The sequence below is a fragment of the Halichoerus grypus genome, chromosome X (assembly GCF_964656455.1).
Source record: "Halichoerus grypus chromosome X, mHalGry1.hap1.1, whole genome shotgun sequence".
NCBI lineage: Eukaryota > Metazoa > Chordata > Mammalia > Carnivora > Phocidae > Halichoerus > Halichoerus grypus.
This window is the reverse complement of record NC_135727.1, coordinates 99,472,347-99,488,888: the sequence shown is the minus strand read 5'-3', so window position 1 is coordinate 99,488,888 and position 16,542 is coordinate 99,472,347. Positions and strand designations below refer to the sequence as shown.

The window sequence follows — 16,542 nt, the reverse complement described above, 5'->3', positions numbered from 1 at the left end:
AGAAACTTCCCATACAGTATAGAACATTTAAAACACTTATATTAATATTTTCTGTATTAATATTTAACCTAGGGAAGTCTGAGCACATCTTTTGATTTGGGAATTTTCTGTGCAATTCATCAGTAATGCTATGTCCAATAAATCTAATTATTTCTAGCACTTCTCTTTTTCATAATGTGAAAAAATAAATCTTTGATTTTTCAGGGGCTCTGTGAGAAATCAATTTAAAACCAAAGGCAGTTTTGGGACACCTGGGTGGCTCAGTCGTTAAGCATCTGCCTTCGGCTCAGGTCATGATCCCAGGGTACTGGGATCGAGCCCCACGTCGAGCTTCCTGCTCAGTGGGGAGTCTGCTTCTCCATCTCCCTCTGCAGCTCTCCCTGCTTGTGCTCACGCTCTCGCTGTGTCTCTCTGTCAAATAAATAAATAAAATCTTAAAAAAAAAAAGAAAGATAGTGAGGTGGGAAGATTATCCTGGATAATCGTGGTTGGCCCTAGAATCAAAGTGCCCTTATAAGAAGGAAGCAAAGGGAAATGTGAAGACAAAAGCAAAAGGCAATGTGACAACTGAAGCAAGATGCAGCAGTGCTGGCTTTGAAGATAGAAGAAGCCATCAGCCAAGGAATGCAAAGAATTCAGCTCTAGAAGCTGGAGAAGGCAAGGAAATGGCTTCTACCCTAGAGCTTTCAAAGGTCACATGACCCTGTCCACACCTCGATTTTAGCCTGGTGAAACTGATTCCAATTTATGGCCTAAAAGAGAGTAAATATGCATTGTTTGAAGCCACCAAGTTTGTGGCGATTTGTTCCAGCAGCCGTAGGAAGCTAATACAGGTGAAGAGTAATCTTGTATAACCTCTTGTCAAGAGCCAACAAACTCTCCAACCAAACAGCCTTTTTCACAGAGAACAAACTAACCTCTGATGGCTTCAATATAACATTTGATTCTGAAGGACCCAGGAGCTCTTTCTGAAAATCTTGTAAACAAACCCGTCAGAACTGAACCAGATTTGGAAAAACAAAGGCAAGAGAAACACAAAGTTAGAGAAGAAAATTACAATTATTAAAAATTTAAAATAGAAAACCAAAATCACCAAAGTACTATCTGTACTTTGGATTCACCTAGGAGAAACAAGACACTTCTGGGTATCAACTGAGAATGAGGTACACTTCTATGTCTATGAATTTTTACCTGCTCTCACAGGCGAACCCACTGGGCATATCAGTGTGACCTTCAAAACGGAAGATAGTTTTGAGAGAGAGAGCGCGAGCATGTGTGAGCGGGGTTGGGAGCACCCGAGGGAGAGAATCTCAAGCAGGCTCCATGGAGCCTGACACAGGGCGTGATCTTATGACCCTGAGATCATGAACTGAGCCGAAATCAAGAGTTGGATGCTTAACCGACTGAGCCACCCAGGTGCCCCCAGAAGATATTTTCAAACAGAGTAAAATCATGACCCTTATACAGATGTGAAATGGAAATGTGTTAAAGTTTTTTTTTTTAACTCATGAGGAATTGGCAGATATTGTAACCAATTTAAAAGAGAATCCAAAGAACATAGAAATATAATATTTAAATGTGTAAATGGGGAAAACTAGTTTTATTTTGAGCCTCTACTAGACAGCATTCAGTATGTCTATTGGTTACCAGCAGTTTACAAAGGGCTGTAAAAGAGCTCAGAGACTATGCAAGGCTGGAATCCGATAACCAGGAGTGCAGGGTCCTAAAGACAGGGCAGTGTTTACATTGAAACATTCATTTCCTTTTTTATGCTAGGCTATTAAAGTCACATGGAAAACGTTCCCTCATACAGAGGGTCCAGTCAACAGGGAGACCCGGTTTCTGTCACAGACGCTTCTAGGCCAGTCCTGATCAGGGGCCGCTGTCATCAATGACATCACAATGTCGGGTTGTCATAAAGGCAGCTCCCGGACCAGTGAGGGGCACAGTGGGCAGGAGGGAGCACTGGTACCCTGACAGACCCAGACCACTGGGAGCATCAGGCTGGGCTGATCAGGGCCAAACCCAATGAACATCATGTCTGGAAGAAGACACCACCGGCACTCTCACAGACGTAAGAGGCACAGTCTGTCCCGCTCCATGAGGGCCGAGCTCCACCTCCCGGTTAGCCGCGTGGACCGCGTCCTGCGAGAGGGTTGCCATGTCCAGCGCCTGAGCTCATCTACACCGATCTTCCTCACCGGCATTCTCGAGTACCTGATGGCCAACATCCTGGAGCTGGCAGGCCAGGAGGCCCGCAACAACCACAAGATGCGCATCACCCCAGAGCACGTGCAGAGGGCCCTGGGCAACAACCAGCACCTGAGCCGCCTCTTTGAGGATAACACCTACTCTCAGGTGGAAGCCGTGCCCCAACCCAAGGAGTTGTGAGGCCCGGGTACCAAAGCCCACAGCCTCATCTAGTCCCCAGTGCTGCACATAGATGAGGGAGGCCTGCTCTTCTGTCAGCAAAAGCCATTAAAGGATTTAAATCCAGGGCCGTGCTTCTGACTGCTCTCTGTTTCTGTCCTTCTGAGCGGGAGGTGTCTGGGAGACATCCAGGAGATCTCCCATGGGGAGTGGAGGGTGCAAGGGGCGGTGGGTGTGGGAAGCTGGAGTCTGGCGTTTCAGGGAGCGGTTTCTCTGGGGACAGTGCGGGGAGTGGCCCTGGCGGGAGTGGCTGGTTGTGGGGGAGAGATCTCCCATGGGGAGTGGAGGGTGCAAGGGGCTGTCGGTGTGGGACGCTGGAGTCGGGTATTTCAGGGAGCAGTTTACTGGGGACAGTGTTTGCCGGGTGGGGGTGGGGGGATGGCCCTGCAGGGAGTAGCTGGTTGTGGGGGAAAGACGTCCTCACTGGCTCTGAGCAAGTCAAGGCCTGTGAGGCCAGGAGGTTGGCCAGGGGGCGGGCAGGGGGTCTCCCGGCCATACTGAATTCCCAGAACGATGGTGGTAACCGGGGTGGGGCTGCAGACCAAGGCTGACGTGCTGCAGGCTTTATTGGTGGTAGGGGAACGTGCGGAGGTCAGGAGGAGATGGCAGTGGGGGGGGTGGGTAGAGAGGGTGGCATAGCAGTTGACGTGAACTTAATGGGGGGCAGGGGCCTTCCATGAAGATTGAGGAGCAATGGGAAACCGTGAAGAGGTATACAGGAAAGGAACTATGCTCAGCGTGATTTCATTCGTTTGTGCCCGGCCTCATTCCAAAAAAGGACTTGAGATAGGGATTATTAGCTAGTGCTGTGATACTCTGTGGAGTATATCCTGTCCTCTCTTGTGGACCCTGGTAAATAGGAACATCAAAGGTATTATCTGGCCTAAGACATGCAAGCCTTGAAGTTCTTAATAGTTATTAATAGATTTATTTATTTATATATGTATTTATTTACTTATTTGAGAGGAAGGGGAGGGAGGGCCAGAGGATGAGGGGGAGAGAGAATCTTAAGCAGGTTCCACACTCAGTGCAGAGCCTGACTCGGGGCTCAATCTCACAACCCTGAGATTGTGACCTAAGTCAAAATCAAGAGTCGGTTGCTTAACCGACTGAGCCACCCCAGGCACACCGTAACAGATTTATTTACAAATGTATTCCTTTATAAACACATTTATTAGTCTCATTCTCGGATGAAACACCTAACCTGTCTATGGTCATATATTTGATGGAGCGACCTAGAGTGAATGCCTGTTTGGAGAGGTATAAGTATGTTCTGTGTAAGTTCTGTCCCGAGTGGTGGACTCACAAGTACATACGATTCTTATAAACACTCTTGTGCTCTTTATGGTTAAAAATAGTTGTCACAGCAAGTGTTCTGGCAGCCTGTCCCCTTCCTGTGACTGTCAACATTTAACATTTTCTCCTGTTCATCGTCTGCTCAAGGGCCCCCCCTCTGTCGCCCCCTGGCCTGTCATAGAGGGCTGCTCAGAGGTTGCCCCAGAGGCTTCAACAATGGGATCAGAGGAGCTGGGCTGGCCAACCCAGTTCACCACTTTCTGGCCATGTGACCTTGGACAGTCCTCTCTTCTCTCTGAGCAGCACTTTCCTCATGTGTGAAATGGGGACAATAAGAGTTCCTCCATCTTTGGATTTTCACAAAGGTTAAGTTAATGTGTGCCTGTTAGCTGCTGCAGAACACAGTGCCCGGCACAGAGTGTGCCCTTAATGAGTAGCTGCATGTCTCCCTTTCTGTAGACCAGATGCTTAGGGGTGCTTCTCCAAGTAGCCCCTGGGCCTGGCTCTCCCATGATGGCTGGACGCCTGGGCCTCTGGCTGTGAAACCACAGCTTTCTGAACCCTGTGGAGAGACAGGAGAGTGCCACGTAGAGGAAGAAGCCAGAGGTACACACCTGGGAACCAGACAGGCCTCGGCCTGGTTTCCTCTCTGCTCCCCTCTGCCTGGTGACTCACCCTCTCTCCGCCTCCTTCCACTGTCTAAGCAGAAAGACCTGGCTTGGCTTTTAGCTAATTCACAGAAGTATCCCGAGAATAATAGTATGGAGGTTGTATTTAGAGCTTGTTAGAATATGTGTTTTTATAAATCCAAGAAACCTGTCTTGACACATACTGCCCCTTCAAATATTTACAGAAACATTGTCAAGATGTCCACCCCACAAAATTTTTTTTCCAGAATTCCTTACTCTCTATTTTAGTAATACAGTGATAGTCATCAGAGGGGGCTCAAGGAGCTACCACAGGCAGCTGTGGCCTCTCTAGCAGCTTTTCTCTCTGCCAGCATCCTCTCCTTCTGTTTGGCCAGGTACTTCCTGGCATTGTACCGGGCCCTCAGGTTGTGACAGTGGTCCTGGTAGGCCTTGGCTACCTGTGTGAACTTCTCTAGTTCCTTGGTGCTTTGTTATAGAGAGCCATGCAGCCCTCCTAGCCTTAGCCAAGTTCAGCTCTTACTCCCCTCTTCATGTGAGTTGGCAAGCGGGCCTCTCCCCAGCAAGGGCAGATGGAGATTCACCAGGTTCTGGTCTCCTAGAAGTGTAGTTTACTTGGGGGCACATCATCTTCCATGGCCATAAAATGTGGAGGTTGGCCCAAATTACTTTAAAGGTCTGCTTGAGGTATATGTACAATTACCAGTCTATGAGCTTTTCCTAAGAAAAGTTCTGTACTAACAGTAAGTGGTGCACGGGAGACAGAACTTTCTTTAGGGTCGCCCTTTTATATCGGAGGCCAGTTTGGCCCCAAGATGGTAATCAGCTCACCCAACATCACAGTGAGAAGGAGAGCTTGTCTCTCCTACCTGTTGAGGTTCTTTCCTCTCCAATATCCTGAGAAATGGGCCTTGAGATGGAAAGTGTTTCATGTTCTCCTCTGGGAAAAAGCTAAACTCTTCAGTACTGATCTTAGTGTCTCTTGGATCTAGGAAAACACTATCAACAACTTAGTTGTGTTTTATTTGGGAAATCTGATAGGTTAGGATAAAAAGACTGATTTCATACTTTTTTGGCTTTTTTATTTAAGTTCAATTAGCCATCATATAGTACATCATTAGTTTTTTGTCTTTATACTTTGCAAACATAGGTCTTGTTCCACTGTATCTTATGTTGAACAATACCATGCAAAGTTCTGCTTCTCAGTTAACTTGTTCTCAAAATTCTGAGTCTGTCCACTGACGTGGTCTTAAAGGTGGTTGTGTGATGACGTCAGAAGCCTGTACTCAAGAGCCTGTTCTTGGAAATACCTGTCCTCTTCCTGGGGATTCTCAGACAGTCCTTCTTTGTTGAAAACAAGATCCCTGTCCCGGAGCTGATTGTATGGTCTTGGGGGAACCATCAGAGTTAAACGAAAAACTATCCAGAGGAGACAGACATTTATGACTGTGGTTAACTTACTACTGATAATTTTCACAAGGGAAAACTTTTGTGGGGAGGCATAAGAATAATGCAAATGAAGGTGAAATTACTTTTTTTTTCCAGTGGTATGCAATAGAAGATAATAAAGCCAATTAAAAAAAATGAGTTTTGGACAAAAGGTCTACTAGCCTAATGATTAAGACTATTTTGGAAAAAGTCTGGAGCGGATTCTGAACATCTTTATTTTAATAAACTCTCTGGGGATAAGTTTTATATACATCCTCAGTTTGAAAGCACTGGCCTAGAAGATGCTAGTTGCAAATTAAAATAGTAAGATTACAATCAAACATTTAAAAATAACTGAAATGATACTGATAACACTGTAGTATTGTTGCCTTAATATCATCAGGGAAAGTACCAGCAGGACTCCAGTAAGTAGAAACAGTGGACAGAGAGAATACTGACAAATCTCTAGGAACTTCCTACATATGCCACAATTTCTAAAATATTTATGTTAATAATGTTATCCCTATTCAACTTTAACCTGGAGAAAGTTGATCACCTCTTTTGAGATTTTTTTCCCAGGCAACTCATAAACAGTAGTATGTCAAATAAACCTCATAATTCTACCACCTCTCTTTTTACAAGGTGACAGAATTTTGTGACTTTCAGGGCCTTCCAGGAAATCTCAAGGAGAGATTTAAGTGCAAAATATCCTTTGAAGTATTATTTTATTTCATTTTTCATTTGGGACTCATTTTGGGGAAGAAAAAAATAAAATTGCCAGGACATTTGAGCACTTAAGATAGGATTATGGAAGCTTCAGAACATGAATGGTTGTAGCTTGGCTACCTGTTACTTAAAGTGGTAATGTAATAACCGTTCAAAAGTTATGTAACTTCCATTATTTCTTTTATTTTATTTTTTTATACAGATATATTTATTTATAAATATTAGGAACACAGTTTATAAAAGAATAAAACTCCTCTCTAGAGCATAAGACAACAGAACAAAGATAGGTGCTATTATACAAATGGAATGAGTGAACATAAGACGGTGATTTTCAAGCACATTTATATTACACACAGTTTTAAAACTATCGAATCTTTGAAACTGTAGAATTGGTAGAGGATGTATTTAGGTATTAGTTTGGAGACTTATAAAACAATTTTAGGGGTGATATTTAATGTGTGGGGAGAAGAAACTGTTTACTGTATATGACTATCATGTTTCAAGGGACATGACTAACAGTAAAGTTTTATTATATTTTATATTAGTTATATTTTATATTAGTTATTTTAGAAATACTACCTAAATTAGAATGACATTATATATTCCTTCTCTAATTCCATTCTAATAGTCTACAACTATATCAAATGAAATGAGGAAAGTTGAAGTTTTAACATTTTAGACAGCCAAGTTACAAAAGGAACTAAAGAAAGAAACTCAGATTTAAAGTTTCAAATACCCACTGCGTTTGGCACCTTTTCTTTTTTACTACAAAGTATTTCCTCTTAGAAATGGGGCATTTGATGAATTATTGTTTGTGGTGACCTCAGCTACAATAAAAAAGAAGCCAACAGAGACCACAGACTCACTAGCATTGATGGAAAGTGATAGTGAAGAGCCAAAGCACAAGAGACCACAGCAGCCTGGGTAACAAGAATTGGGTGGAAAAGCAAGCTAAATCTTCCATGTCTTCACTTTTGAAAGGGGTCATCACATTACAATTATTGACTTTCCTACTGATCCAAAATTAAGGAAAGGCAAAAAAAAGTCAGTATTCTGTCTGCTGCAATATAAGTAATGACTTATATTTAATGACTAACAATTTAAGACTATTAAAAGTGAACAAGCCAACATTATGATCAAACCTGTTTATATTCAAGGAACATAGTAAACTACTTGACAAAATTTACCTTTCTTAGAAACTTCCTCTGCTGAGATTGACAAGGTAGGATTAGCTTTCTGCTGCACAGAAGGCAATTCCTGCTATAACGTGAATATCAGTAGAAGAGCTCACTGCCATGAATACTTAGGTACTTGGCCAACTCCTAAGAGACATACAAAGCTACAACAAGCAAACAAAAGCCCCCAGGAACAACAGAAGCCCCGTTCCTTATCATCACTTTATTTCTCTTGTGCTGTTCCAGGCTCTGAGTACATGGGGCATAGCGCTGCATTCGGAGGGCATACGAAAGCATCGGTTTCACCTCCTAACTCTGTTAACTGCTCCAGTGATGACACGCATGGATAATGGTCTTTTAACATATCTGGCAATTTAGAAGTCTTCTCTTGAATACGTCAAGAACGTCTAACTGGTGTTAGAAACTTTAGCTCTTTAAATGTAGTATCTGTGTTGTCAAACTGTATCTTCTTTTTTACACTTTGTAGGTATGGTGTAGTAGACACATTATATTTAATTAAGCAACTCCCTCTGGTTTCTGTACTGGGGGTTTTAACATCATTGGTTGGATCTTTTGTTTTGTCATCTTCCTCTTTTTTACCATCTTGAAATACCACATTTCTAGGTTTCTTTTCCATTTCTGGTCTTCCTGACTCTAGATTAACACCTATATCTTCACTGTCGACTTCTTGGATGTAGTCCTTAGTTGCACAAGCCTCAATATTTTCTCCATATTTCACTTTTTCTTGACTCTTCATTGTTAGAATATCTGCATTTGCATGTCACATCTCTTCAATAGGCTGAGCCCCTGCCAGGATAGCTTTCTCATAGATTGTGATAATATTTTCAATAGGACTTGTGAGCGGTTCAATACGTGCAAGGCATATCCAGTATTTAACAAGTTTTTTGGCGTCTGGAATATTTTTAATCAGGTCATTCAGTATGACCAATATTTCTTCTTTTGGGCACCCCTCATTAATCAGGTTCAGGCATTCCGAAAATGTCTTGTTTACTTTTTCAGTAAATGATCTTTGTTTATCTTCCTCTACCATGGTCGTCCAAAAGGACCCAACTGAGTTTTCGTTTTGCCCTTCAGGCTCAGGCTGGGTAACCACTGAGCTAGGAGGCCTTTTCAGCACTCTTCTTTTACCAGCTTTCCACTCACTCCGACAAGCTTTTCTCTCTTCTGCTGTTTCTTTGGGCTGAGCTGATCTATCAAGAGTTGCTTTTGCTATAGTGTGTCTGTGAGGGTCAATGCTTTTTGATTTCTGTATCAGTTTGGTGTTAGAAGACGAAGCAGGCCTGGCTACAGTTTCAGAGGTCAGGCTTCTTGACAGGGTCTTCTTTCTCTCTACAGCCTGAGAACTGGTTTTGGCACTAGATGAAACCGTGTTTGGTTGCAGTAATTCTTTCTCCCGAGGCCCTTTCCGGATTGTAACATTGGCAGTGGCTTGCCCGATGCCCCGTTTCACAGCGTCCTGAGCACTGTCGCGGTGACTTCTGATAGGAGGCCGCACCAGCTGTCTGTCCTGAGATGCAGTGTTCCCAAGTTTAGTGGCGGTCACCGTGTTTGGGGCTCTATCACTTCTCACTGTTGCACTGTGAGTGTCCGCGGGTGGAGGCTCTGGGTCTTTAGGGACAGCAGCTGAAGGCTTCTTCGTTGTTGCAGAACTCTCATCTCTGACTGGTAGGGGCTTTCTAAATGAATTAATCTTAGACTGAACAATTTGGCCACGGTAAGACCCAAGCACAAGCTTCTTGGACATGTTAGCATCTTGCTTTGGTTTTTCTATGGATATTTGTTTCTTTTTCTTGTTGTTTTAAAGATGAAACACTTGGCTTAATGTCATGTGTTGACTTTGAGGGTCATCTTTAATTGGTACGGACTGTCCCATTTGATTATTATTCTCAAAATTATGTGTGTCAACTGCTATTGTTGAACTGGTTAATTCATTAGAAGGTCTTAAAGGAATACAGTTTTTTTCCATTGTTATATGATTTTTGTTCCCAGGAGGTCTACTGACATTTTCTTTACCAGCCATTTTTGTTTTAAATTTCAGAACTTTTGTCTCTTCGTGGACTTGGCCCTCAGAGTTCATCACTTTCTGGTCTCTACTACTGGGTATGTGATTTTCCTGTTTGTATGCCAAAAAAGTTTTTCTTTTTAACATATGTTCCTTGAGTTTTTGTCTTCTTTGTTCTCTGAACGCAGGCTGAGCCCTCTGGCTCGGGGGCAGCTGCAGGTCCTGGGGCACAGCTGGGGTGCTCATGGCTGCTACCCGACGGGGGTGCGACTCGGCTCCAGCAGCCCCGGACTGCGCAAGCCCCATTATTTCTTTTATTTTAAAGAGAATAATCAGGGTCATGATGAAGTCCGAGCAAATGGTAGAAAGTTTTTCTTTTGAAGTACAAAATCTCTGCTTTTTGGGGTAGATTACAAAGAAGGTAGTTCAGAGAAACCGATTTTGAACTTCTGACTTCCAGAACTGTAAGCAAATAAATGTATGTGTTTTTAAAGCCATGAAGGTTTTAGTACTTTGTTGGAGGTGTCATAAGAAACTCATACAGCTAAGGAGTCACCTTTTGCAACCTCTTAGTAAGAGCAGATCCATACTCTAACAAAACTTAGTCTTTCTTACTGAAAGCAAATCAAATTGTCAGATTGAGTTAATATTCAATATAATGTTTGATATTAAAGTAACTACAATCTCTTGTTGAGAATCTTATAAATAAACTTGTGAAAATTGAGTCCAGTTTGGAAAAATTTAGCACAAATTTGTGTTCCTTTTCAAATTCTATTTTTGCGACCTTTCTGCAGCTTTCTGTCCATGCTCACTTTTGTATTTCAGCATCCTCATTCTGATTCCAGAATAAAAAGACATTTTACTTTAGAACAGCAATACTTTATGGGCTATAATGCATCCAAAACAAAACAACTGAGATAGTAGATCAGAAAATTAAAACTAGAGAAAAAGAGTCAACATCATTGCATTGGTGCTTTGGATTCACCTGAACCACCAAGAAAAGACATGCCTAGGCTTAAACTCTGCATGAGGTACACTTCTCTGGCAATGGAATTTACCTAGCTCTGGTAGGTTAATGTATTGGGAATTTCTATTTGACCTCTAAGATGATTAGAACATAATTTTCAGAACAAGATCAAATCATGACGTTCATACAAATATGAAATGAACATGTTAAAAGGTTTTTGTTACCTCATGAGAGAACCAGCAGATGCTATACCCATTTAAAAAGAAATACAAAGAACAGACACAAGAATACTTTTCAGTAGTATTGCCCAGAGTTTAGAGCCACATGCCCTAGGATGGAAGCTCTGTCCCAAAGGGTTGAGCCACAGGCCAAGGGCGCAGCTTCAAACCATAGAGGACTATTTTCAGGCCCTGAAACCTAATGGATCTTGCTGGTTGGATTGAGAGTAAATAACTTGTTTTCTAGTTTCACAAGTCCACAAATGGAGAGGAAACTTGCCCCAAGATAGATTGTTTCAGAATCTCACCCAAACCTGATTTAGGTACTGAGATTTTAGACTTTGAGTTGGTACTCTAATGGGTTGAGACTTTTGGGGTTGATGGGGTATTTTGAATGTGGGATGGACATGAATCTCTAGGGGCCAGAGGGTAGACTTTGGTAGGCTGGATATCCAGGTTTTAATCTATAAAATCGTGAATGTTACCTTACATGGCACAAGAAATTTTACAAATATGATTAAGTGAAGGATTTTGAGATGGGGAGAATATCTCAGATTATATGGATGGGCCCTAAATGCAGTCACAAGTGTCATTATGAGAGGAAACTAGAGGGAGATTCAGTACAGAAGAAGAAGGCGTGGTAACCGCTGAAGCAAGATGCTAGGCTTTTGACTTCGAAGATGGTGGAAGGGGCCACAGACAAGGAATGCATCCTTAGGTGTTGGAAAAGGCAAACAAATTCTCCCCTAGAGCCTATAGAGAGTGTGTGACCCTGTCAACACCCAGAGTTTAGCCCAGTGAAAGTGATGTCAAACTTCTGACCTCCAGAACCATAAGATAGTGAATGTCTGTTGCTTTAAGCCACCAAGATTGTGGTAATTTATTACAGAAGCCAAAGGAAACTAGTACACCTCCCAAATAAACTATATCCATTCAAATCAGCGTCAGCTTCTAAGGGAACCCAAACTAAGACACTAGGTGGAGATAAAGGATACAGCAGCTAGCTAATTTATCCCATCTCCCCTGAAGTCGTCCCCCACCACCTTCCTTTCACATGATTCATAGGATTATGTTTTGAGATGGGTTAACACTGCACAAGGCTTGTAAGACTGGACAGCAGCAAATAGGTTTTTCATAACACTTAAATTTGGTCAAAAATGCATCCCTTGGAATACTTTCACTCTCTGATGGAGTAACTGGTACCAGACTAGCCCTTCTGCCACAAACGACCATAAAACTGGACAAAATATATGAGCTGACTGTTTCGGGGGCATTGTACAGCCGGCAGCACGGTGCTGTAATTTCAGAGAGAAAGGAAACCCACAAGGTAGCTCAGCCATCCCTCCAGTTCTCTGCCTGGGGAAAACTTCCCACTGGCATATTTTGCTGGATTTCAGGCAGAACAACAGTGAAGCTGCTGGGCTGAGAAGGCAGGAATCAGAGTTTAGTCCATTTGAAGAAGCTGGGATTTTCAAGACTAGGCATCACAGAAGAAAGATCTATATAAAGGAAGGTCTTCAAAAGTCCATTTGGAGGTTCTCCAAGAGCTTTTGGCTGAGAACTGGGCTGCATGTTCACAGGGCTTCACTACCTAGGACTGGCCAGAGGGTACAGATTTGAGAAAGGACAGAGATATTACCAGTTGACCCATGCTGGGGGATGTTGGAGCTCCAAGCAATAAGAGTGAAGAGACCTGGATAATACCTCACTAATATACTGGGCATCCAGCTGAGACACCAGAAGCCTTACTGGTAAAGACCATGCCCTAAAGTAAAACCTATAATAGATCCACCCTTAAAAATCATAAAACCTACCCTTATAAGATATGGATAAGAGTAGAATTTGGAGTCTGATACCTTAAATTTAACCAGGCTTGGGGAAGACCTTAGGTTTTCTACATATCTACCTTAACAAAGCATAAAACCAAACCTACTGCACTGCCTACTAGAACAGAAATCAACACTCTTCAGAGGAAGATAGCAGAACCCAGAATCTCTAAACATATCCATACTGTCCGGTGTACAATAAAAATTATTCAACATGCAAAGAAACAGGAAAATGTGATGTATAGTCAAGAAAAAAAAAAGAAGCCAAGATGCCCAGTTGTTGGACTTTTTAGACAGTGACTTTAAAGCAATTATTCTGTGGTCAAAGAACTAAAGGAGAATATGTTCAAAGAATAAAAGGACATACAGTCTTAATGAATGAACAGGGAGGGAATTTCAGCAGGTAAATGGGAACTATAAATAACCAAATAAAAGCTTTAGAACCTAACTGGGAATTGGAATGACTCACTTTTTCCATATGCTTCCCAGTTTTTACACCCCAGAAGCAACTATGTCAGCTTCTGCACATCTGCCTGCTGTTTGTCTCACTTGCATATTAAAATGCTTTTTAAATGTAAAAAAAAAAAAAACCCTTTAGAACTTAAAATTATAATGACTAAAATAAAAACACACTACCTGGGCTCAACATCAGCTTGCAGGTGGCTGAAGAAAGAGAATCAGTGAACTTGAAGACAGATCAATAGGAATTACCCAATCAGAAAAAAAAAAAAAAGAAATCAAAGCACAAAAAACAAAAAACCAGAACAGATACCCTTGAGACTTTTTTTTTTTAATGGTGTTGTATTGGCTTCTCCTATATGACTCTTTGAACATAGGAAGTAATAACTCTCTTGGTACTTAAAGTTAGACCCATCTTCTACTCAATTCCCTGGGACCCCAAAGGGCCACTGCAGCTAAAAAGAAGCCTGCTATGAGCATATAAATGAATAATCATGTTGGAGAAATAATCTTCCAGAATTTTTATTGACTCCAACTTAAGATGTAGTATAGTACAAGCATTAAGAAAATTTCACTCTTTATCCAATGTTCAGCTGAGCAGCCACATCCTATTACACTTATCTTTTAAAAATCATACATACAGAAAAATGAAAATAACAAAATCATACGTATACAGTGTGGTGTCACGGTTAGACACGTGGACTGTGGTGCTGGATTTAACTCCTAGCTCTACCATTTACTAATTGGGTAACTGTGGGCAAAATATCCAGTTTGCCCATCTGTAATATGGGGATAGTAATAGTTCCTACTTAATAAGTTTTGGAACTTATGGGAAATGATAGATGTAAAGCACTTGGAATTGCACCTGGGACTTATGTGTTAGTTGTTATCATTAAGTATATGTTTTTCTCAGATCCTTTGAGAATAGAACATCAAAAGAAACAGAATATTGAAAGAATGAATCACCTTTAAAACATTAATTTAAAAAGTATTTCATTTCAAAAATCTTCCTAAATGTGCTTAAGAGGATGAAACAGCTCTTACCTTTCCCCTGCTGATCAGCAGAGACTCCTTTTTGAAAGTGGAGACACTGCCTGCTTCTTGGAATAGCTGTCCACCACAGATAAACATTACTCTGTGCTCCTGGGTGTGTTCGGTGTGTAAATAGATTGTGGGAACACGAGAGGCTGGTTTTTCAAGTTCCTGCTCCTAGTACTCCATGAGGGTCAAGTAGACCAGTGTTCTACAGTTGGTGTGTCTGAAAGAAAAGCGAGTCTACAAAATGTTCTAACCATCAGATTGAGGTAGGAATAATGTGTTTAGGGGTCTTTAGCGTGACCTCTCCTTTCTTGATTTTTGTATTTTTCTGTGTTAGGGGGTTGAGATTTGCTTGTCAGGAAATGAATGACTCCTTCCACCGTTTGATACGAGATTTTACAATGAGAGGAGAGAGAGAGAGGAATATATACAGAAGTGACATTTTGGCTGTTGGGCTGCTATGTAAGTTTGATGGCTTGAGGAGGGAAATCTAAGCATCTTCTTGTTATTAGCACTTAATTTAATCTACAAATTGAAACATTGCACTAGATCCTACTGAAAAATGAGTGTCTCCACGAGCAAATATATATCCTCGTGACATAAAGAAATCAGATTCACAGCAAAAGGACTGTCACTTTGCCAAAAACCTCTCACACCTCTCTATATGAGATAGCAGTCCTTTTGTTCTGAGTTTCTTTCATTTGTTAGAAAACTCACATGTTTTATTAGCATTGTTGAATAACAGTCCTGTTCTTGATATGGTTAAATATCCACTGTGGTTATAAGTTGAGTAGAAAGATTGCCAAAGCCTGAAATCCCTGGAATAATTTCAACATGAATGTGATGTTTTTAAACACCACGAGGAGATGACATACTGACTGTATATGAATATACACTAGAAAGATGCATCAGGTTTTTGAAAATTGCTCTTTAATATAGATTGTTTTAATTAGCAATACTATCTTCCTCATTTAAGGGAGAAGTGCATTTTGCAGTATAATATATCAAACTCTGTGCTTGGAGAAAAAAGGAGTTATCTTTTTCCAGCATTCAAAATTGTGAGTAGCAAATATTACTCGTATATGATAATGTATTTAAAAATATACCTTAAATCTTAGCCTCCTTAAAGTGTCTTTTAAGCACAGGAATTTAGGGTTTAGGTTTTTTTTTTTTTTTTTTTTGCTTTATAATGAGTTGCTTATATGTTGTTTAGACAACAGCTTAAGCACAGACTGTTATAATTTATACCCCATGACTTAAGTGCATGAAGACATTCAAATGGACTCTAGTGAAATCCTTAAATCTATACACCCCTGAGTATGTACACACACACACACACACACATTTACATATGGGCAGCTAATACTGGGGAAACAGATAAGGGAGACGATGAGAAAATGTCTTTTTGTTGCCAAATCATATTCCATGTGCTTATGATTTTCTGAAATTCTCTGCCAGCCTGAGGTTTGGAATTAGCTTTGTGTTGCCGTTCAGTTTATTCTAGTTCGATGATGTCTTTTAATAAGTTTAGGGAATAAAATAATGTTTCTACCTCTTTGTGTCTTGGAGGCACATTTAGTGTATTTGTTGAAACTACTTTCTTACACTTATTTAGTATGTTAAGGAAATGCAGCTTTAATGTGCAGAATGAGCTGTTTGTTTTACCTCACTGAGCTCCGTTGTACGATGGCATATGTTATGACTGTTTTGCCAGCATATGCAATAACTTAGCTTATCATCTTTGATACTTTCTATTTAGAATTTCTTTGTAACTATGTTTTTGTACATCCCATATGCTGCTCGTGTATGTGCTCTCACTCTCACGTGTTCACCCCCACACATATTTTCCCGCCCTTGGATGATTTCACAGATTCTGTAACTTTTCTCCAGCTTGGTGCTGTTCCCGGCTCTGTCTTTTCTGTGGGTAGTGTCCTTGTTTCCTCTGATGTCTGCTCACCATGCTTTCTCAACATCTTCCATCATGCCGAGCCCATAGACTCCTAATTCTCCTGAACGCAGCGGTCATGAAAGAGGTGGTCCCGTTGCTTTGATCACTTGTAGAGCTGGTGACTCGAGTGGCTACCTGAAGGTCTGGAAGATCATCTGGAAGTCAGGCAGACATCTTAGAGTACAAAATCTGTTAAATACATAGTATTCTAGGATAGGAAATTTTCTCGATCCGGTTGCTCTCCCCTTTCAGCAAAACACATCTCTAAGAGGTACTTACTAAATCCGCCCCTTCTTGACTTACTACCCATTTTCTCTCTTTCAATTTCCCTGTGATATGACATCTACTTTCATCACTTGAT

General features: G+C 41.3%; 1 protein-coding gene and 1 pseudogene across 8 annotated transcripts in view; one reads left to right on the top strand and one right to left on the bottom strand.

Moving 5' to 3' along the window:
* The window catches only part of SYTL5 (synaptotagmin like 5), a 290,114-nt gene that overhangs the window by 98,655 nt on the left and 174,917 nt on the right, over window positions 1–16,542 (top strand). For 6 of the 8 annotated variants that reach the window (XM_078065204.1, XM_078065207.1, XM_078065209.1 and 3 more), the window contains exon 2: window positions 9,762–9,823. The exons of 1 other annotated variant lie outside the window; for it this stretch is intronic. The gene's annotated coding sequence lies outside the window, so the exon portion shown is untranslated. Of the gene's footprint in view, window positions 1–9,761; window positions 9,824–15,209; window positions 15,292–16,542 lie in introns of all 8 variants that reach the window. One more of the 8 variants, XM_078065203.1, reaches the window with a different exon arrangement.
* Window positions 8,015–9,971, bottom strand: LOC118531910 (cytoskeleton-associated protein 2 pseudogene; annotated as a pseudogene).